Raw genomic sequence first — 24,262 nt, forward strand, 5'->3', positions numbered from 1 at the left:
GAGGGCAGTCCAGGCACAAGGGAAAGGTCGGAGGTGAGGGCGTGTGCCACGGGAGAGGAATCTTGAAGTAGGAGAAAGAGCAGGAGAATTGGCCTTTTATGACTGGGGCGAGTCTCATCTTGGCCGTGCCCTGGAGCTACCTACCACCCTGGGCAAATCACTTATGGGTTCAGTGTCCCCATCTATAAATGGGCATAGTGGTACGGACCTCAGTGGATGGATGTGAAGACTGACCTCAGTTTGGAGCAAACTGTAAAGTAGCAGATAGATGGGAATTTATTGTCAGTTTCTTCCAGGGCTCAGGGAGAAGGCAGATTGGGTTGCAGTACCTTGGCAAGTCACGGTCAACCCTTGACCAGCCTGAGCTGGGAAACACTCACACTCGAGGTGATAGGAAATACAGAGCCAGCAGGACTTCTTAAGCATGGGAAGGAAGGTAAGATCCAAAAATGACAAGAAATCTTTATTTAGGATCCACATTATGCCAATCATGAGCTATGTATTTTACATATTTACTCAATCTTCAGAGGTACTTTATGGGGTGAGTATGCCCATTTTTACGGGTGGGGAAATAGAAGTTCAGAGAAATTCATTCATTCAGCAAACACTGATTGAGCAGCTCCCATCCAATGTTCCAGTTGCCGAACGAATGGAAAGTCCCGGTCCTCACGGAGCTTACAGCCTGGTAGGAGAGATAGACGTCAACGCAAACAAATCTATGATATGATGTCAGGTGATAATGAGTGCTGTGCAGGAAACAAAGCTGAGTAAGCAACAGGAAGTGGTAGGCAGGTGGCTCTGTCTTCAAGCAGAGGACTGAATAAAGCAATCATAAGAACACCTGAGCAATAGCTGGTGCAAAGGCCCTGAGGTGGGGACATGCTTGGGGTAATCAAGGTGGGACAAGAAGCAGGTGTGGTTGTGGTGTGGTGGGCAGGTGTGATGAGAGAGTGGATGAGGATGGAGGGAATTGAGGGATACAGGGGTGTAGATTGGATAAGACTTTGGAGGTCAAGCAAGGACTATGGATTTAATTCTACACGTGTTGAGAACTAGAGGGGTTTGACCAGAAAAGTGGCCTAATCTCAGATTTATGCCTTAAAAGGATCGCTCTGGCCACTGGGAATAGATAAGACTGTAGGGGGAATGAGTGAGAGTATGGGGGTCAATTAGGATGTGGCCATACTAGTCCTGGTGAGAGGAGAAAGACGGTGTGGACCATAGTGGCAGATGCAGAGGTGGTAAACAGAGTCAGATCTGAAATATATTTTAAAAAGAGACCCAACAGGATTTCCTATTGGATTAGATGCAAGAAGCCATGAGATTAAGAGAGGAGTCAAGGAAGACTCCAAAGCTTTGGGCCTGAGCAGCCGGGTCAGTGTTGATGCCATTTTCTGAGAAGAGGGAGATGGGGGAGGAGCTGTGTTGGGGACAATCAGGATTCACTTTAATTTTGAGATCCCGGAGACGTCCAAATGGAGATGTCAGGTAGGTAGCTGGATGTATGTGATGGGAGTTCACGGGCAATGTCAGGACTGAAGATATAAATTGGGAAGTTGTCAGCATATAAATGTTTAAAGCCGGGGGATAGGATGAGATCACCCAGAGAGGGAGTGTAGACAGAGAGAAGGGTCCCTGAGTGCTTCAGCATTTGTAGGGCTAGAAGAGCGGGGGACTCAGAAGGTTCACCGGCATCCCCCCGGGCATCATTCATGGTTGTTAAAACACACACGCTGGGCCCACTTGGGTGGGTCAGGGGTGGGGCCCAGGAGCTGCCGCAGCTGCTGGTGTAGACACTGTACTTTGAGAACTACTGGTCTCGGGGAAGGAAGAGTTGCCGTGAGGGCATAGATTTTGGAGCCAGGTAGAACTGATTTCAAATCCAGCCTCTGCCACTAACTTGCTGTGTGGTCTTGGGCAAGACAGTGTCCATCCTTGAACCTTAGTATCCTTATCTGTAAAATGGGAATAAGAACACCCACTACTCAGGGTTATTGTGAGGGCCAGACAGATGAGCCTCTTCTCTGCTTCCAGCATGGGTCCTAGACAAGCTGGGGTTCAGGACATGTTATCTCTACACCCTGGGGAGCCCTGGGGCTCCATTCACCCTCCCGGCTCTAGGCGGTCAGCTGGAAGCAGGGGAGAGGCGGCCTGGAGAGCAAGACATAGACATTTTGATGATCTGCCTCCGGGGCAGTCCTGAGACCTGGGTCCCTTGGAAAGAGGCAGTGCACTGAAAGGCCGCCTCAGCCCTGGTCTCCGCTGTCCTCCAAGCACCTTCTGCCATCCGTGTTTTCTCTGGCCCCACGAAGGCCCCTCCTGCCCTGACTCTTGCAGATTTTTATCTCTTCCTGCCCCCGGTGACCAGTGGCTACTTCTCACCCTCCATCCCCTTCCCCTGACCTTGGTGGTGAGCCGCCCCTGAAAGGGAGTGTGGCCTGGCCTGGAGTCAGGCTGACGAGGGCACGGCAGCCGGGGACCGGGGCAAGCTGTCGTTTCCACGGCCCAGGGAGGTGTGGGTACTGACGCTGCCCACCTAAGGCTCAGTGGGCACTGGCAGGAAATGCCTATAAAAAGGCACCAGCCTTACAGTAGGTATGCGGTCTGTGTTCGTCTCTTCCTGTCCGCACTACTCCCCATCACGCAAGCCAAAGCCTTCCTCTCTGCTGCCTGCAGAGGCAGCCGGGCCTGGATGTGCTGAGAGGAGGCTGCCTTCCCATCCCCCGTTGCTTTTTAATGCCGTTAACAATGGATTCATTAACTGGGATTAATCTCATATACCAGCTCTCTATCCCCTTGGCTATTAATCACTCACTTCATTAACAGGACAGCATTAGCCAACCTGGGAGCGAGACAGGGCGCCCATACCAAGTACCTGTGTCTGCACCTTCTCATCCTTCCCCCTCACTGGTTCATCTTCTTGGTGCCTTTCTGCTTCTGGACTGGTTTCTGCCTCAGTCAAGTAGACTGTATGCACCTCTCTCCCCCATGTTTCCCAAGGTGCCCTTGTCTCTGCCCCTGATAACCTTCTCAGGGTCCATTTCTCTGTTTTTCCTCCCAGTGTGAGGCCTAACACATAGTAGGTGCTCAATGCAGGTTGGCTGAATGAAGCGTGGAGAGATACAAAGAAAGAGACGCCAATTCCAGGAGGCGCATTTTTCTTAAATTGCCTTTTCTGTTTACAAAGATAATATATGCTCACTGTACAAAATCCAAACAATACAAGAAAGGAGGAAAGGAGAACATAAAAATTCCCCGAAATCCCCACCATCTCAGGATAATAACCTTTAGCGTTTGTTGAGTACCCTCTCAGATCTTGAGTGATATACATATAATTTTACCTAAATGGGATCTTACTACGCATGCTGTTTTGCAACCTGCTTTTCCACTCAACAATATGTTGTTGAGATCTTTCTGTATCAGTGAATATAAATATACTCATACTCTTTTAATGGTAACATAGCATTCTGTTTCATGGACCTATCATAATTTAGTCGATGGATCTCCTACTGACGGACATTTATAATGTTCCCATTTTCCTGCTGATATATTTGACATGAAGAAGCACATCCATGTATATGTATATATCTCTGTGCACTTGCCTAATTAACTCCTTAAGATGGATTCCCAGGAGTGGAATTTCTAGGACAAAGGGTTTGCACAACTAACATTTTGGTATAATGTGGCAAAGCAGAGCTGGATGCCTGGGATTCAATACCCGATCTGCGATTTCCTAGCAAAGGGACCTTCGGCAAATTACTGAACCGCTCTGGGCTTCAGTTTCCTCATCTGTAAAATGGAGAGAATAATAAGATTTAGTTTGTGGGATTACTGTTTGGATTATGACATGCTGAGCACTTACAACGATGCTTGGTGTGTAATAAGGAGTGAGTGTATTAGTGACTGCGGTGGGTACGTTGCCCCACTGGCCTCCAGAGACACTGAACCTGTCCCTGTTGTCCCTTTCCTTACACCACTGCCAACGATAGACACCCTGGCCAGGTGTTGTTCGGGTTTTGTTGTTGTTTTTGTTGTTCTGTTTTTTGGGTTTTTTTAGCTTTTCTCCCTCAATTTTTTTTTTATTGTAGTAAAATATATAACACACAAAATTTACCATATTAACCATTTTTAAGCGTATAGTTCTGTGGCATTTAGTACATTCTTGGGCAGCCACCATTATCATTCAACTCCAGAAATCCTTTCATCTTGTAAAGCTGAAACTCCGTATCCATTAAAACACTAACTCCCGTTTCCCCTCCCCCCTCCCCCCCCCAGCCCCTGCAATGGCCATTCTCATTCCTGCCTCTATGTTTCTGGCCGTGCTAACTACCTCATAGGAGTGGGGTCATATATTTGTCTTTTTCTCACTGGTTTATTACACTTAGCATAATGCCCTTAAGGCTCATCCATTTTGTTTTTGTTTTTTTTAATTTTTTTTTTTAACATTTATTTATTTTTGAGACAGAGAGAGACAGAGCATGAACGGGGGAGGGGCAGAGAGAGGGAGACACAGAATCGGAAACAGGCTCCAGGCTCTGAGCCATCAGCCCAGAGCCTGACGCGGGGCTCGAACTCACGGACCGCGAGATCGTGACCTGAGCCGAAGTCGGACGCTTAACCGACTGAGCCACCCAGGCGCCCCTAAGCCTCATCCATTTTGTAGCCTGTGTCAGAATTTCCTTCCTTTTTAAATGTTTATTTATTTTTGAGAGAGAGAGAGAGAGAGAGAGAGAGAGAGAGCAAGTAGGGGAGCAGCAGAGAGAATCCCATGCAGGCTCCTCGCTGTCAGTGCACAGCCTGATGTGGGCTTGAACCCATGAACCGTGAGATCATGACCTGAGCCGAAATCAAGAGTTGGATGCTTAACTGACGGAGCCACCCAGGCACCCCAGAATTTCCTTCCATTTTAAAGCTAATATTTCATTGTATGCATAGCCCATATTTTGTTTATGCATCTGTCTGTCCACGGACACTTGGGTTGCTTTCACATTTTAGCTATTGTAAATAACGCTACTACAAACGTGGGTGTACAAATATTTTTTCAAGATCTTGCTTTCAATTCTTTTGGATATATACCCAGAAGTGGAATTGCTGGATCGTATGGTAATTCTATTTTTAATTTTTTTGAGGAAATGCTTCACTGTTTTCTGTAGTGGCAGCACCATTTTACATTTCCTCAACAGTGTACCCGGGTTCCAATTTCTCCACATCCTCACCAACACTTGCTATTTTCTGTTTTGTTTTGTTGTGTTGTGTTTTGATACTAGCCGTTCTAAAGGGTGTAAGGTCATATCTCATTGTGGTTTTGATTTGCATTTCCCTAATGATGACTGTTGCACATCTTTTCATGTGCTTGTTGGCCATCTGTGGGTATTATTTGGAGAAACGTCTATTCAAGTCCTTTGCCCATTTTCTTAACTTGGTTGTTTTGTTGTTCCTGTTGAGTTGTAGGAGTTCTTTACATAATTCAGACATTAACCCCTTAGAGGATATAAACTTTGCAAATATATTGTCTCAATCTGTGAGTGGCCTTTTTACTCTGTTTATGGTGTCATTTGAAGTACAAAATGTTTAAATTTTCATGAAGTCCAATTTATCTAATTTTTCTTTCTTCACTTGTGCTTTTGGTGTCCTGAGAAATAATGTGCTGGATCCAATGTAAAGTTTTTGCCCTGTGCTTTCTTCTAAGAGCTTTATTCTTTTTTAAGTCTTGCCTTGAGGTCTTTGACACATTTTGAGTTAACTTTTGAATACATAGTGTTGAGTAAGGACCCAACTTCATCTTCTGCATGTGGATATCCAGCTTTCCCAGCTCCATATTTGGAAAAACTGTCCTTTCCGCACTGAATGGTCTTGACACCCTTGTCAAAAATTATTTGACCGTGTACTTGAGGATTTATTTCTGGGCTCTCTCTTCTATTCCATTGGTCCATACATCTGTCTCTATGCTACTACCACACTGTTTTGAGTACTGTAGCTTTTTAATATGTTTTGGAATCAGTAAGTACGAGTCCTCCGGCTTTGTTCTTTTTCCAGATGGTTTTGGCTATTCAGGGTCTCTTGAGATTTCACATGAATTTTAGGATGGCTTTTTCTATTTCTGTACAAAAAAAAAAAAGATCATTGGGATTTTGATAGGGATCACACTGACTCTGTAGATTGCTTTGGGTAGTATTGACATCTTAACAATTAGTGAGTCTTCTAATCCATGAACACGCTGGGAAGAGAGCGCCCCTTTCCTCACACTGTTGCCAATGACAGACACCCTTATCAGTTAAAAAAAAGACTTTTGTCCACCTGATAGGTGACAACTGATACTTCTTTTTCTTTTGCATTTCTTTGATCACTATTGAACCAGAACATATACTCAGTTCTTAATGGGTGTTCACATGTCATTTTTGAATTGTCTGATCACGTTCTTTGTCCATTTCTCTACTGGAATATTTATCTTTTTTTTTTTTTTTCTATTTGTGGGACCTCTTTTACATATTAGAGATAATATTCCTTATGGTTTTCTACTTCATCTTGATTTTCCATTTTATTTATTTTTTGTCTTTCATAAATACTTGATTTTTATGTGGTCAAGTCTGCCAAGCTTTTCCTTTAGAACTTTTGTATTTCATATCATGCTTAGAGAGATCGCTTTTCCTTTAAACAATACCAATATTTACACTTTGCTTTAGTACTTCTGTGGTTTCATCTTTTTACACTTTATGTTTTTACCCTTTTGAATGTATTTCTGTGTAAAGGCTCCAGCTTTATTGTTTTCCAAACGGTCGGTCAATTATCTCAACAACAAATTTGATTATTCGATCTTTCCCCCAGTGAGGACTAGAGAGGGGAAAAGGGTAAATAAACAAGGTTCCAAGACAGAAAGGGATGCCAATAGGTCAAAAGAACAGTTCAGACAAGATTCCCCAGTCTGCTAGCAGTGAATCCCTGTGGAATCTCTCTTCACTGTGGTCCCGCTCGCCCTTAATGGGCAGAGGCAGGATGTTACAGGGTTGAGGCAGACCCGCATTATTATTGGAGCCCTTTCCGGAAAGCTCTACATGTGCAGCCTTGCTCTTAGCTCTCAGCAGTTAAGAAGAAAATCTGACCTTCTTGTTTTGGAGTTAATAGTAAATTGCCATGTAACTTGGGATCTTTGTCAGCCTACTCTCCTGTTACCTCCCCGCCGTCACCCACTCCGGCCGCTCACCCAGACTCTCCACACTACCACATTAATATAGAAGTAATTCATCCCATCTTCTTCATCCACACTGCCACTGCCCTAGCGGTGAGCATCATCCTGTCCTCTGGATGGCAGCCCCAAAGCTAGGGCAGTCTGTGTGTGTGTTTGGAGGTGGGGAAAAGGGAGGACAGGGTGATGAGAGCAGTAGCTCCCAGGTTGCCTGTGCAGCAAGAAGCCTGGATTCTCACCATCGGTGCTTACACCCACATTCTGGCTGCTGGCATCCTCTTTGCCAATTTGTTTAAGGCAGCTTGGATTTTGACTGAGGTCTGGGTCTGGGCACAGAGAGGAGTTCGTCCTGAAGTTCCTGGCCAAGTAGGGGATCCTGGAAGATGTTGGGAGTGGTAGGTACGGCTTGTGGTCCTCTTTCCTGGGAGACAGAGGCTTATGTGATCTCTATCCGCCACTCTCATCCCCAGCTTATTGACACAGCTTGGATCTGGGGCCAGGGGGACAGGCACAGGCAGCCTGGAGCTTAAGGCAGGCAAAACGCCAGTCCGGACAGTCATCTTGTGGGCGCTGCGGGTGAATTATTGCACCAGGGTCCACAGAGCAAGCACAAATCATGGGCTGTCAGGAACGGGGGAAAGGCAACGCCTGCCCTCCTCCCCCAGTTGGATTTATGGGTTCAGGGCCTGGGTCTGGGTTCAAGATGATTGGACTTTACCATGTTTCATTTCCCCAGAATGTTCCTGGGGAAGAGCTTGTCGCCTAGGACTGTGTATGTGTGAGCGTGTACATGTATTTATCATTATACATGGCTTGCTGTGGCTGTGCAGGATGGTAAGTTTCTGCATAGCTCTCTGTGTGCTTCTGATTTTATTTTTGCATGGCTGACCATGCATGAGCTTTGTAGGAGTGTGGGCTTTGTGTTATATGACCCAGTGAGCTGTTTACAGGGTGAAGATCTCGTGGAGCTGGGAAGTCCAAGAGTTTTTTGTGTGTGTGTCCATTGGGAGGGGCTTAACTTGGGATGTCTGGGTAGCTGATGTAGCTCCAACCAAGAATAGGGGACTAGGAGGGAAAGTAGTTTGGGAAGGACAGTTTTGGGTGTGATGAGTCTGAGGTCTTGGCAGAACATTGAGGGGACACATCTAGAAAAGCAGGGCTGGGCTTAAGGGAGAGTGAAGGGCAGGAGGGCCTCGGTTCAGGCTGCCTTCCAAATGCATTCAGATGACAATGCACTGGGGGATGAGGCGCTTGGCTAGAATGAACAAAACACACACACACACACACACACACACACACCCCTCTGAAAGCTGAAAGGATACATGCTGTGTTAATCCCAGCTGGACAGAGTTCAATAGGAAATTTCCAAGGGTTGTTGGGATGGCATAAGTTGTGCCCAATAGTGAGAGTCAGGGAAAACTTCCTGGCAGAGGTGATTATTCAGCAGAATCATAAGGAAAAGAGAATGCAGAGGGAAAAGGATAAATGCCCTGGCATTAGGGATGGGACATGGGGATAGATTCCACAACATTCGGTGCGAGGAGAGCAAACGATTTTGATGACAATGAGCCCCTAGGAGGCTGGGGCTGTTGACTACTCATCATGGCATTTCGAACACCTTGTGCGGGAGTAGGTGGTCTGGATGTTGAGTTGACCTGGAGTCAATGTCTGAACCACTATAACTAGAGAGAGTCCAGGTAGTTTACTGAAGGGGAACTTTGAAATTGACACAAGGCATTGGGTAGGGACTGACGGGAGAGGGGATGGGGATGCTAGGTACTTAAAGGGGGTTCCCAGCCCTGCCCAGCTCCTTCAGCCCGGCAGATCTGCCATACCGTGTTCCATTTTTAAAACCCCGACAGTGCTCTACCCATTCGCTTCCTCCATGACTTGCCTCCAGAGCTGTTGGTTTGAAACCATCACCTTGCAATCCCCCTCGCCACATTGCCTCCTGATCTTCCCAACCTCTGTGTGACCTTGACTCACTTTCCTGATCACGTCCTTGCCAAGCTCAATGGGTGGAGCAGCCTTCTGTCTGATCGCTTGCTGAATACGCCAGGGCACCAAAGGAAGGCTCAGCTAGAGAACACCCAGGACTTGAGAAGACCGTGTTTATCCTCTGCTATCAGGGCATGGATGCAGTGCAAAAAGGTACAAGTTATATTTGAGGGATCCAAGGTCCAAGACATGCTAAGAGGTCAAAAACCGGATTTCTGGGGGCTACAGGGAAGGAGGCCTATGGTGCCACACCTGGATCATGAACAAGGTGAGTGTCCCGGTAGGTAAAAGGAGTACAGCAGTAGAGGCTCTCAGAGTCTGAGGTCTGCACAGGTGGATATAGACAGAGGTCAGCCTCAGTGGCACAGGCTGTGAGCAGGGGCTGCCTGGGACCAGAAGTAACAGAAGACCTCAAATTTGGCAGCCTGAAGTGGTGAAAAAAAAAAACAACACATGCATTACCTCACATAATAGGAGCTCCCTCCAGAGAGGGAGGATAAGCTCCCATGCTGTGGCTCAATGATGCCATCAAGGACCCAGGTTCTTTCTGTCTTTTGCTGCTACGCTGAGTGTGTTGATTTTGTCCTCAGAATGGCTTCCCTCGGGGTCACAAAAGGGCTGCCCCAGAGTCAGTCAGCCTATCCAGACACCACAGTGTCCAGTAAAAGAAAAGACCCTCTCCTCTGGGTGTTCTTGAGTGAGAAACCTTTCCCCCAAGCCTCCCATTGGGCTCCTCCTTACATGCCTTTGCCTCTCCTGATCATTGACCAATACTAACTTGTGTCAGCCAAGAGTCTTCCCTGGGGCTGGGTCTGCTTCTCTGAAACATACGTCCCAAAGAGGAAGGAGGACCCCTGCACACAACCAGACTTCTTTTAGGAACGAGGAGGTGGATGTTGGGTAGACAATGAATTATCTCTGTTCCACCAGGCCTCCACCAGTGCCAGAGAGATGGGTGCAAGACAGATCTGCAAGAAGTTGTTGCAAAAGCTCCGTATTGGGAGACCAAATCTAGGAACCGGTTATTTGAGATGAGGCCCTACTTCCCAGTGGAATCAGCAGACAGGTCAAACTACTAATTAAAAAACTCATTTATCGCCATCTCTGCTCCGACATGTCCTATGCCCACTTCAAAACCGGAATCCCTCACAAACCCTACAAAATCCTACATGATCTAGTCTGCTTTTAAAGCCCCATTTGGAGTTCTTCTCCTCTCCTTTCATATACAGTGCTCCTTTCTGCCTCGGGGCCTTTGCTTACGCCGCTTTCGCTCAATTTTTCCCTTTTTCATTCACCTACTTCTTCCCCTCACTCTTAAGTCAGGTCACTCCTTCTTCAGTATATTCCATGGCTCTCTACAAGTCTGTTTGGTACCTTCAGGGAACTTGTCTATTTACCCGGCTAGATTACAGTCTCCTTGCAGTCAAGGAAGGTATCTATCTTATTGTACACTATGCATTCCTCCCTAACGCAGTGCTTGGCACATAGTAGGCATTTGAAAATATTTTTTTGAATATATGAATAAATGAATCCCTACACTTAGGAACAGATGTGGACCTAAGCCTTGGGCCAGGACAATGGATAGATTAATGAAGAACCTGTTCTACTGGAAGCTCCTGCTGGTTTCTAAGCACAAAAAGGGCATGTCCACCATGGCCTCAAGGGCAGTGAGGACACCAGTGTGCACAGGATGGGTAAGAAGGCCCCTGAGGACCCTGTGCTCATCATCCAGGCACAAGGTTCCAGCCACGGAACCGTGTCTTGTGAATTGGCCATGATATTGTAGAAACAAGATGGGTTAGAATGGCTGAGTGTTGGGAGCAATGGCTCTGAGTGGTGGTGCCAGAGACCTGGCACACAATGAGAATGGTGATTTTATTTCCCATCAGGAAGGGTATATGAGATGAGCCGTGTCAAGAACTTAGTCTAGCGTCTCAGTAAATAATTAAGCCTTGACTTTGCCTTTACCAACTTCTTACACTGAATGATTTACTGCCCCTATTCCTCATTCCAAGCCAGTTCTGAATTCGTCCCAGTTCTCTTTCTCACCCCGACAAAAACTCCCAGTGTGGATGCAGTGGGGCTGTACTCTACCACACTTACCCTTTCTGAACTTCTGTTTCTTCTTCCAGTTAAATGGGAGTAATAGTGCCCCCCTCACCTAGCTGGCGTGAGGGTCAAATAAGATAACACATTGTAGGGTGCTTTAGAAACTGTAAAGGACTGTAAGGAATCACTGTTCTTATTATTTCGTTGGAGTTGGGCTCGTTCCTGGGCCTGGCATCTGCTCCGACTTTCCCAGTTCCTGTTTCTTGCTCAGTCTCCGTTTTCTTGTAGCCACCCACGTTTCTGGCACTGACAGCGTAAGGATATAAGATGACATCCAGGGAACGAGAATGTAGAAGAAAAAGGAAGAAACGTGACAACAACCAGCAGCTCTCTCTCTCTCTCATTCCTCTACTTGGGGATGACCCCACCACCTTTCCCAGACCCCAAATCTGGGCATCATTCATGTTCCAGTTAGCTAAGGCTGTGTAACAAACCACTTCAGTACTTAGTGACTTAAAACAGCAAGCTATTATTACCTTTCATGGTTCTGAGGGCTGACTTGGGTAGGTAGTCCTAACTCAGGGGCTCTGGTAGGGTTGTAGTCAGAGGGCAGCTGTGGCTGGAATCATCCAAAGGCTTGCCTGGATGGGACGTCTAAAATGGCTTCCTTTACTCACGTGTCTGGTGCCTGGATTGGAATGGCTGGAATAGCTGATGGCTGGCCAGGCATCTCTCTCCATGCTCTCTCCCTCTCTACATGGCTAGAGAGGGCTTTCTCATAGCTAGGGGTTTGAGCGTATCTAGCCATTTTACATGGCAGCTGGCTTCTCCCAGGCTGAGGTGGGAGCTTTGTGGCTTCTTCTGATCTAGCCACAGAAGTTAGAAGGCACTGTTGTTGCATTTTATTGGTGACAGGGATGGCCCAGATTTGGTGTGGTAGGGGAGTGCACAAGGACCTGGCTACCGGAAGGCATGGTTCCTTTGGGAGCCATCTCTGGAGACTAGCTAGCAAGATCCTAGTCTGGATTCAATCGTTGCTCTGAGGAGCCCTCTCAAAGGTCAGGGCTTGGGACACAGGAGGAGCAGTGAAACTGCTGAAGCCCCCCAATTTTAATATTTAATATTTATTTATTTATTTATTTATTATTTATTTATTTAATATTTTGGACTTTCACAAAGAATAGAATGTGAATTAAAAGTTCTGAGGCTCACTGCACCAAAGAAGAGATACAGATGTCGAATAAGCATATGAAAATATGTCCAACAATGTCAGTCATTAGGGAAATGCACAAAAAACCACGATGAGATATTACCACACACCTACTGGAATGGCTAAAATAATAATAACAATTTTGAAAAACTGATAGTATCAACTTCTGGCAAGAATGAGAACAGCTGGAATTCACACTCATTGCTGGTGGGAATGCAAAATGTTACAGACGCTTTGGAAAAGAGTTTGGCAGTTTCTTAGGAAGTGCAGACATTGCTACGAATCCAGCAATTCCACTCGCAGGTATCTACCCTAGAGAAATAAAAAGATACCTTCACGCAGACCTGTACACGAATATTCCCAGAAACTTTATTCATAACAGCCAGAAAGAAAAAAAAAAAAAACCCAAACCCAAATGTTCACCAATTAGTGATCGAATAAACTAACTGTGGCACATCCATACAATCAGTAATAAAACAGAATGAACTGCTGATACGCAGAACTTCATGGATGAATGTCAACAGCATTATGTGTAGAAGGCTATCTATGGCATGATTCCATTATGTAATGTGGAAAAGGCAAAGCTATAGTGACAGAAAGCAGATCAGTGGTTGCCAGGGGCTGGCAGGAGGGGAAGGAGTCGAGTCCAAAGGGGCACAAGGGAACTTTGTGGGGTGATGGAGGTGTGCTATGAGTCGATGGCCAGGGGGTGGTTACACGGCTGGACGTGTTTGTGAAAATCTGTCAAACTGTGTACCTAAAAAGGGCGGGTTTTCCTGAACACAAATCATGCAGTCCTGAGGCTAACAGTTTGAAAATGCAGAGCCTCTTCTCTCTCCCGTGCTGTTTCCGGTTTCCAGTGCACCTGCACACGAAGCACGTCCCATCCCCACCCCTGCGTCTTGTCCTGGTCACTCTTCTCCCTCTCTTATTGCCTGGAGAGCTCCTAATTTATCCTTCAGGCTTCCAGCTAACTCTCACTTCCCAGAGAGCCTTTTCTCCCTCTCCAATATAAATTCGGTATCCCCTTTTAACTTGTTCTTCCTTCTTCTGTAGAAAGTAAGCTCCGTGCGGACAGTGGGGATGTTTTGTTCATCTCTGCATAGTTTGCACTTGGCACATTTCATGGATTAAGAAACGTGGGGAGGATGTTCTGTACTGCATGAATTTGTTTTTTTATAAGGATGCACCACTTTTTTCTTTCTTTCTTTTTTTTGTGTTTTTAAACTAGTTAAGAATTGAAATGATTTGAAAGTACATACAGTACAAGGTAAAAGTCATGCACGCACACATTTTAAAAGTAGAAATAAGGTTCTGCCTTTTCTTGTTGGTACCCAGAAGTCTCACTCATTCTTTTTAATAGCTATGTAATATTCCAGAGTGCAGTTCTACTATTTTCAACATTAATTAATCATTAGTGGCCATTTAGGGATTCCCCCTCCCCTCATATTTCAGTGTTTCCTTATTTAAAATGCTGCATTATACATAGGCACATATGTGTGAGTATTGCTGAGGGATGGATTTCTAGAAATTTGAGCTGTTAGAAAAGAAGTTATATGTATTTTAGATGTAGAGAATATCTATCCTATTCCAAAAAGATGTATGCAAATTCATATTGTCACCACACTCTATGAGAGAGCCCATGTGTCCACACCCTCACCAATTCTGGATAGCGAATCAACCTTGCCAATTTTCACCACTCGGGCTAAAATGCTATCTCATCATTTACATTTGCATTTCCTGCATTATTACTGAGGCTTGGCATATTGTCTTCTTTTTTAATGTTCATTTATTTTTGAGAGAGAGAATGCGTGTGTGAACGCATGTGGGGGAGGGGCAGGGAAAGAGGGACAGAGGATCAGAAGCGGGCTCTGTGCTGACAGCAGAGAGCCCTATGCGGGGCTCAAACTCACCAACTGTGGGATCATGCCCTGAGTCAAAGTCCAACGCTTAACCAACTGATCCAGGCTGTGCCCTGAGGCTGTGCATATTTTCATGTGATTATTAGCTATTTCTGTGTTTTGCACTGTGAATTCCTAGTTTTACCTTTTGCCCGTTTTTATGGGGTTGTATGTTTTTGTCTTAACTGATTTGTAGGAACTCCTTGTGTATGTATGATATGGAAATAATCAGTTTGAAAGTTATAAATAACTTTTGGGGGTGATGGATATGTTCATTCTTGATTGTAGTGATGGTTTCACAGGTGTATACTTATGTCAAAACTCATCAAATTGTACACTTTAAATATGTGCCGTTTATTGTATGTCAATCATACCTCGATAAAGCTGTTTAAAAGAGAAAGTACATAGTTAGTAATATATTTGCTCCCGGTTGTCCTTTTTCTTTAAACTATATTTACTTCTTTTTTGTCATACAGGAGTTTAATGTGTCAATTATTTATATTCCGGTCTGGAGTTATCTTAGCAGTGTGATTTAGGCAAATTACCTAACCTTTCTGTGCCTCAGTTTTCATATGTAAAATGAGGCCTTGAGTACCTCTGCATAGGGTTGTTGTGAAGATTAAATGGATTAATACACATGAAAAGGTCTTAGATTGGTAACCACTGCAGGGCATCACACAATAAAGATTAACTATTATCATTGCTTGGGATCTCAGATCTTACTTTAGGTAAACCTCTATCCCAATATTATAAGAATATTCTCCTTTATTTTCTTCTAGTTTTGAATGTTTAGTCTTTTAATCCATTTGAAAGTTACACTTATAGATGGTGTGAGGCAGGGGTAAAAATGATGTTATTTTCCCCGGGAATAGACAGTTGTCCTGACACTATTTACGGCATGACCTATCCTTTCTGCACTAATTTGAAATTACCTTCTGACCTACATAGTAACTTCCCATGTATAAACAGCTCTGTTTCTCTATAGTAATTGGGCCCTTTGCTCTCTGTATTCATTTATTTATTTTTTTTTTGCCAATACTGATGAATGAGAATAACTTCTCTCCAACAATAATCCCATCATAATTCTTGGTGATGTCCACATTCAAATAGGCCATTTTCCCTATACCCTGGTCTCTCAGTTACTTGATTTCTATTAAGATCTGGTTTCTCATCCACTCATGGCCATGTTCCTGCCACAGACCGAATCATGACCAATAACTCTGACATCCCCGTAGCCCAGTTTAAGCAATTCACCTCTCTGAGCACCACTGGTAACCTTCCCAGCTCATTCATTCTGTTCTTCTACTCCAACAATTCTTTAGCCCACCAGGACCTACAGTCTGTCGGTGCTTCTATAGTTTCACTATCCTTACTCTGTACCCTGCCCGGTCCAGAGCCCTTGGTTCATCACCCTGACCCCCTCAACTTCCTTGTTCCTCACTCATCAGGGAAGCTCTCAACCCTCACTAGGCCCTGTTCTCCATATGCTCCTGGAGGAGCATATGTTTCCTGAAGGAAAACATGACATGCTGACCAATCTCATGCTAATTTCATGGCCATGAAGCTCAAGTGGACTCTTGGTATTGCAGGTGAAGGCAAGTATCCTAGGTCATTTGCTCTCCTACTCTCTCATTTAACACCTTCTCATATTTCCTCAAAAGACTTGAACGGCGACTTCATAAAAGCAAGTATCCAGATGGGCATTGACTGTATGAAAGGGTGCTCAACCTTATCAGTCACCAAGAGAACGGAAATGAAAAGCTTGGTGGGGCACCATGACACCTGCCTCAGATCGGCTGAAATTAAAAAGACCTAGGAGAGTACCAGGTATTGACAAGGATTGCAGAACAACTGATTGCTGTGCTGGTGGGAGTGTAGATTGGTATCACCACTTTGAAAAACTACTTGGAAATATCTACTAAAGCTGAATATACGCTTACCCTCTTATCCAGCTATCCCACACCTACCGTATATACCAAACACAAAGGCATATGCTCGTGTACCAAAAGATACACGCAAGCATGTTAAGGTAACATTAAGTATAATACACAGACAGTAAACAATCTAAGTGCCCATCCGTAAGAATAGAATGGGTGCAGAATTTGTGGAATAGTCATAAAGGGCATGCTATGTGGTGATGAAAATGAATGGGCTATTGCTATATTCAACATCTCACAAATAAAGTTGAGCGAAAGAAGTCGCATTGTATGATTCTACCACACAAGTTTCAAAAACAACGGAATTAATTTATGGTTAGAATAGCGGCTACCTTGGGGAGGAAGAACTGGATAATGACTGGGCATGAAGGACCTTCTGGGGTGCTGGTAGTACTCTCTTTCCTGATCTAGGTAGGATTTACATGGATACATGAACTTGTGAAAACCTACCGACTTGAAGCTCATGATTTGTGCACTCCTCTCTATGTATGTCATACCATAATGGAAAGTTGTTATGTATGTGTGCATGTGTGTGTATGTATGTATGCATAGATAAGTATATATAAATATATATATATATATATTTGTATTCCTCTCTTGACCTCACTTTTATTTCCAGCTGTTATACTGTTTCTCTTCTTCACTTCACAGCAAAACTAAAAAAAAAAAAAAATTGTTCATGTTTATGATCTCCCAAGTTTTTCTGTCCTCAACGTTCTGCTGAAATCGCTCTTGTGAGTGTCACCAATGACATCCATATTGCAAAATGCAATGGTCAATCTCAGGCCTCATCGAACTTGACCTGTCAGCCAAATTCAACACATATGACCCTTCTCTTAGGCACACTGTCTTCACCTGACTCCCAGGACACCACTCTCCCGGTTTCTGACAGTCATCTTGGACTCCTTGGCTAGCCCCTCATCTCTTGTGTAAACATTGGAGTGCTCCAGGGTTTAGTTCAAGGCCCTTCTTTATCTATACTCTCTGGCTGGTATGTTGATGAGTTTCTCAGCTTTTTTTTTTTTTTTTTTTACCTATATACTCATGACTCCCAAATTTATGTCTGCAGCCTGGATCTCTTTCCTGAGAGGCCTCATATCGCCAGTCGTCAATCGCCACCTTGATCAATTTGCTTGGGTGTTTAATGGGCGTCTCAAACTTAACACATCCCCCAGACTCCTCGCCTCCTCCCATCCCCTCAGGGTGCACCTCCTCCCGCAGCCGTGGCCTGTTCTTCCAGGTGCTAAGGTCCCACAGCTCACACTAATCTTCAACTTCTCTTCTTCCCTCACTTCACCCAATCTGTCTCCAAGCAAAACTCACCCGCGTCTCCATCACTTTTCATTACGTCTACAACTATGACTCTGGAGCAAGTCGCCTTCATTCCTCCACTGGGCGCTTCCGCGAGCCCCCTACCCAACAGGCCTCCCCATTTCTGTCCTTACCTCCTTCTTTCAGGCAGGATCTGCCCATGACAACAGAGAGCGGTCCACGAGGGAAGGTAATACTGACACCAGCTACACAGTGACAGCTGAGAAGGCAAACAGGACACCGGGAGGCGGCCCCCATATTGCCAACAGCAAGAAGCTGTGACCACCTGTAGACCGTATGCACGACAGGAAAAGGTGGCGTTACCTTCACCCAGGGGCCAGAGCTACTTTGAAAGAAGTTGTGAGCAACATAGGCCTGTTGGGCTGGAGCTAGGAGCACAGAGGGGTGGTTAGTGATGTGGGAAGGACTGGCTTCTCCTTCCTTCCAGGCCTCTTGTCTCCCACCGGGCCTTCTCATTGACAGGGTCCTGCCAGAAGGCAGCTGACGCAGGATCCCTGGACATGGCCTGCAGGGTCGCTCCCCCGCCAGAGACCAGGGCAGGGGGGACACGGAAAAATGAGTCTGAGGCAAAGATGCCAAGGACTAGCTCACTGCAGCCCCTATTGTCCATTCATCCCCGGGAGATCAGGTCTTGTGGGGCCTGAAGCGTATGCAATTTGCGGAGCCCTCGTTAGGAAGAAATTAAAAGACGAGAAATACTAAGTTAGGAATGAAAGTAAATATTTAGATGAAAACACAAATCACGGCAAAACACAGAGTTGTAACAGGCCAGTAAATACCACAAACGGATGACATCGATCGGGAAAATAACAATCTCTTTTATCAATTGATTGCCTGGCCTACCTCTACATTATTTTCTTTTCTTTTTTTCTTTTTTTAATGTTTATTTATTTTTGAGAGAAAGACAGAGTATTAATGGGGGGAGGGGCAGAGAGAGAGGGAGACACGGACTCTGATGCAGGTTCCAGGCTCTGAGCTGTCAGCACAGAGACTGACACAGGGCTCGAAGTCACAAACTGCAAGATCATGACCTGAGCTGAAGTCGGACACTTAGGCTGAGCCACTCAGGTGCTCCTGAAGTAGTTTTTTTTTTTTAATGTTTTATTTATTTTTGACTGAGAGAGAGAGAGAGAGAGAGAGAGAGAGACAGAGAATGAGCGGGGGAGGGGCAGAGAGAGAGGGAGACGCAGAATCCAAAGCAGGCTCCAGGCTCCGAGCTGTCAGCACAGAGCCTGACACGGGGCTCGAACTCACAAGCTGTGAGATCATGACCTGAGCCGAAGTCTGTCGCTCAACTGACTGAGCCACCACCCCTCTACGTTACTTTCTCCCTTGTATTTTTTGGCTTCATATTCTTTGTCATACCTTTTCCCACGACAAAGTCATTTCATAGAAAGAGTACAAATGTGTTCTTTATTGCACTTGATTGCCTTCTTTTTAATTAATGGTTTAAAAAAGCTTCCTCCATTTACCCAACTGGTTATGGTAAATTTTTAGAACTGTCAAGTTTGGGAAAGCTCTGTCAAGTTTCTTTCATATGTGAACTGCAAGATTTCTGGGCCTTTCAAATTTTCTTGTGAAGTGACTAATTTTTTAAGAATTCTGTGAGTTGACAGCACTCGGGTAAAGCTCTCACATCACAGTCCCGGGCAGTGACACGGTGGGTGGTAGGCGGGTTCCTAAAAGCCATTCGTGCTCCAGGACAGCCGGCAATAACTTCTAACAACATAGGAAGAACTGTGAACCACACGAATATATCCCTGAACTCGAACTGAACTCACACTGGAAGTACCCAGCTCAATTTTCCCCAGCTGGACCCCAAAAATGCCTGTGGCCATTCCAGCACTGAGAGCTGATATGGTAGAAAAATCAAGAAAGAGATCAGCTGGTCCTAACGAATTGTGGTTATAGTATCATGCTTTTGCAAGTTTTATAAAGTGTATAACCACACGAATGCATTGCTGGAAACTTGGAAGGGGCCGGGCAAGTGCAGAGTTCTTTAGGATGAAGCGGGTAGACACCTACAAGAGACAGAGTGGTCCTTAACAAAGTGTAAGTTGAATTGTGGACCCCTCTGCTCTATGTGCTCAGAAGGCCTAAAAAATCGAATCCTTACAATCACCTCTGGTGCCCCACCACTCCTCCCGGACCCCACCTTCTGGTCCCCTCCCTCTGGCTCCTGCTGTTCAACACACCCTGGCCTGTTGCTCTTACTCTAGCATTCCTACCACAGGGCCTTTGCTCTGGCTTTCCCCTCTATCTAAAACTCAATTCTCCCAGATAGATGCTTATATCTTCTCTTCCCTCAGGTTCTTATTCAAATATCACCTGCTGTATGTGCTTCCTATTGTGACTGTAACAAATGACCACAAACTTAGTGGCTTAAAACAACACAGATTTATTATCTTCTCATTCTGCAGATCAGAATTCCAAAATGGGCTGGCAGGGCTTCATTCCCTCTGCAGGCACTAAGGAAGAATCCATTTTCTTTCCTTTTCCAGTTTCCAGAGGCAGCCCATGTTCCCTGGCCCACAGCTGCGTCTCTCACCTCTCCTCCGACTCCGAAACTCCTGCCTCTTTTTTTTTTTTTTTTACCCCCCTCATAAGGATCCCTATGATTACATTGGACCCACATGGAAAATCCAGAATCATCTCCTCCCTCAAGATCCTGAACTGAATCATCCCAGCTCATCCCAGCTAAGTCCCTTTTGCCCTATAACCTAACATATTCACAGGTTCTGGAAGTAGGACCTGAACATCTTTTATATATATATATCATATATATATGACATATATATATCATATATATATAAAAGATCTTTTATATATCTTTTATATATGATATATATGTCATATATATGTGTATATATATATATACACACATATATATATATATATATATATACACACATATATATATATAATTTATCGTCAAATTGGTTTCCATACAACATCCAGTGCTCATCCCAACAGATGCCCTCCTCAGTGCCCATCACCCACATCTTTAGGGGGAAGGGGCATTCTTCTGCCTACTTCATCTTCCTGGTAAGACCCTCCCCTATCATCCTTTTATTGTTTTTAAATGTTTATTTATTTTTGAGAAAGAGAGAGAGAGAGAACATGCTTGAGAGGGGGAGGGGCAGAGAGAGAGGGAGACAGAGGATCTGAAGCAGGCTCTGTGCAGAGAGCCCTATGTGGGGCTCAGACCCATGAACTTTGAGATCATGACCCGAGCCGAAGTTGGACGCTCAGTCAACTGAGCCACCCAGGCGCGTCCCCATCATCCTTTTAAAATGTTGGAATAGTGGGGATCTTGTCTCGTCCCTGCCTGAGAGGAAATGTTTCCTGTGGTCCACAGGTATGTATGATGTTTTCTGCAGTTAGAAACCTGTATCAGTCAGGGCACTACCAGAGAAATAGAACTGCTAGGAAATATATATGAACAGATTTATTGCAGTTGTGGGGGCTGGCTAGGCAGGTCCAAAATCCATACGGCAGACTGTCAGGAAGGGTGGGTGGAACTCACAGACAAGAGCTGAAGCTGTGGCCCACAGGTGGAATTTCTTCTTCTGCAAAGTCTCAGTTCTGCTCCTAAAGCCTTTCATGTCGCTGAATCAGGGCACACCCAGATTATCCAGGATAATCTCCCTTAACTAGAGTCACCTGATTATGGACTTTAATCATACTACAAAATATGGTCACAGTAATGCCTAGATGAGTGTTTGCATAACTGGGGACTGTTGCCTCACCAATTAGACACGTAAAACTGACCACTGCCAGGACCCTTTATCAGGTTAAGGAAGCGGATTACAAATTCTTATCATCTTGTTAGAGACGGCCATTTAGTTTTCTTCCTTTAATGTATCACTATAGTGAATTTAAAAATAAAGATTGGCTTGTAATGTTAGAATCTATGTTTGATTCTTGGGATGAAACCTATTTGCTCATGATTTATTGGTCTTATAATACATAGCTAGATTAAATTTGCTACCATTTTATTTATGAGTTTTGCATCAGTGTAATTTTGATTGGGCCACTTCCTTGTGTGTGTTGTCTCAGTTCAGTTTTGGTCTGTTGGGGTTAGAGGCTTCCATTGAAAATGACAGAAAATTCAACTTGAGCTTGTTTTAAACAGTGGTTCTGAGAGCTGGAGGGTACGGGGTGGGGGTAGGGCATACCTGGAGGCAGGGCTCCATTCAGGGGTCAGATACTGTAATCAATGCTCGTTCTCTCTCTCTGTCCTGGTTCTGCTTTTCCCTTGTGTCTGCTTTCGTCTAGGGCTCCACACAGCAGGCAAATGGTGGCTCCAGGATCTATAGCCCAGAAGCCACTGAAAAATTTGTTCTTAACAGGATCACATGCCCATTCCTGAACCATTCACAGTGGTCGGGAGAAAGGAAAACTGAGCGAGGTTTATGTGCCCAGCCCGGGAACTAGGGATGGCGTCACCCCCTCTGGAAGTAGAGAGACACAGACCAGGGTGGAGAGGGAGACGGCTCCCGCTGAGGGTAATCAGGGTGTGGTTACTAGAAGGATGAATGAACACTGAGGAGAAAAACCACAGATGCCCACTCCAGTGCTAGCCCAACAGACTGGATTGGGGAAGTTTTCCGTCTTTGTTCTCTGCTTTGTAGCTATTTAAATAGCAGAAGTTATTGGTTCCTTGAAGGTTTGCTATAACTCACTGTTAAAACCATTTTGGGCCTGATGCTGTTTTTAGAAGCATACTTTGATGGTCTAATTTCTTCTGTGTATGTTAGCATTTTTTACCTCTTCTTGAGCCATTCAGGGGAATAAATAAATTAAAGAAGCAGCATTTGGTTTCATTTACCAAGTCAACATTTGTTTCTCATTTCATTAATTTCTGCTTTTATCTCTATTAATTCCTTATTTTTATAGAGGTTCCCTCCCCCCCCCCCTCTAATTTTCCTATTCCCAATTGCTTGCATTCAACTCTCTTTCCTGTTTTCTAATAAATGTGTTCAGGCTATACATTTTTCTGTAAATACTGCATTGGCCTTAACAATTGAATTCATTATATGGTGCTCTCAGTGTCATTAATTTATAAATAATCATTTCAATTTTGAGTTTGTCTTTAACCTGAGAGTTATATAGAATAGGGTTTTAAAATTTCAGGTTGCTGAGGGGCACGTGGGTGGCTCAGTCAGTTAAGTGTCTGACTTCAGCTCAGGTCATGATCTCACAGCTTGTGAGTTTGAGCCCCGTGTCGGGCTCTGTGTGGGCTCTGGGCTGACAGCTCAGAGCCTGGAGTCTGCCTCGGATTCTGTGTCTCATTCTCTCTCTCTGCCCCTCCCCTGCTCACACTCTGTCTCTCTCTCTCTCTCTCTCTCTCAAAACATAAACGTTAAGAATTTTTTTTAAATGTTTAAACTTTCAGGTTGCTGAGTATTTGTTACATTGTTTTGCTACTCTTTTATCTTTGATTCTAGGTTTTGTTTTTTTTTTTTTTTTTTAACATTGTAGTCAGAAAATGTAGCCTATATGATGTCTACTTTTTGGAATTAAGATTTTTCTTCAAGCCAACTTTAATGGATGGTCAATTTTTGTTTGTATCGTAGATATTAAAAAGCAACATGTAAATGTCTATTCTCAGTTCAGTAAATTTCTTATATAAATCTCAAATCAAACTGACTTCTTTTTCTTTACCAGATCTATCAGCTTTTGAAAGGCATGGGTGAATGAAGTGTCATTACAAGTTTGACAATTTCTCTTTGTAGTTCTATTTCTTTTATATTTTGATACTTTGTTGTTTAAGTATAAAATGTATTTCATTGTCATAATTCCTTGGTACGTTGTACCTTTTATAGGTGCTTTATTTTGAATTCTATTAAATCTTATACTAATATTTTCATGCTTTCGTTTTGTTTTGTTAGCATATATTCATTTTTCCATTCTTCTATTTTTCTTCCTTTTTGTAGTACATTGTTTTAAATGCAACTCTTCAAAATAATTGTATTATGTGTGGACATGTGTATATGTTGTTGAGATTTCTTTCACCCATTCTGAAAGTCTCTGTCATTTAATAAGAGAGTTTAACCCATTCACAATTATTGTGATTTTGGTATGTTTGGATGTCTCCCCACCTTCTGTTCAATTGATCAAGTTTTCTTTATTTTTATTTTTCTGTATTTTTTGGCAAGTTATGTGTACTATTTCTATGTTTCTAATGCTCTATTTTTTTTAAGTTCATTTGTTTTGAGAGAGAGAGAGAGAGAGAAAGAGAGAGAGAGAGAGAGAGAACCCCCACCAGACTCTGCACTGTCAGCACAGAGCCCAACATAGGGCCTGAACCCAGAACTGTGAGATCATGACCCGAGCAGAAACCAAGAGTCGAATGTCCAACTGACTGAGCCATCCAGCACCCCTCTAAATTTTTAATAAACTTATTCAAGCACTTTTTCTTTCAAGTATCTTAGACCTCTTCCTATGTTTCATATTTTGTTGAAACTTTAGTTCCAAGTGTTATTGTTTTATTTCCATATTTTTAAAATAAATCATTTCTTTAAAATTAAAGTTTTATAGATGCATTTTCATTCATTATTTAGACTCTTAAACATTTACTGGTTTCTTTTCTTTAAAACATTTTAAAATGCAAAAAATAAAAATAAAACATTTAAAAATCCATGACATT

General features: G+C 44.0%; 1 long non-coding RNA gene across 1 annotated transcript in view; it reads left to right on the forward strand.

Annotated features, from left to right (window-relative positions):
• The first annotated feature begins 304 nt into the window (after window positions 1-304).
• LOC122241273 overlaps window positions 305-24,262 on the forward strand; it is a 43,944-nt gene continuing 19,986 nt past the window's right edge. Inside the window, exon 1 of the long non-coding RNA XR_006221317.1 lies at window positions 305-436. This is a non-coding gene — a long non-coding RNA (uncharacterized LOC122241273). The remainder of the gene's footprint in view (window positions 437-24,262) is intronic.

Source organism: Panthera tigris, chromosome C1 (genome assembly GCF_018350195.1).
Source record: "Panthera tigris isolate Pti1 chromosome C1, P.tigris_Pti1_mat1.1, whole genome shotgun sequence".
Taxonomy (NCBI): domain Eukaryota; kingdom Metazoa; phylum Chordata; class Mammalia; order Carnivora; family Felidae; genus Panthera; species Panthera tigris.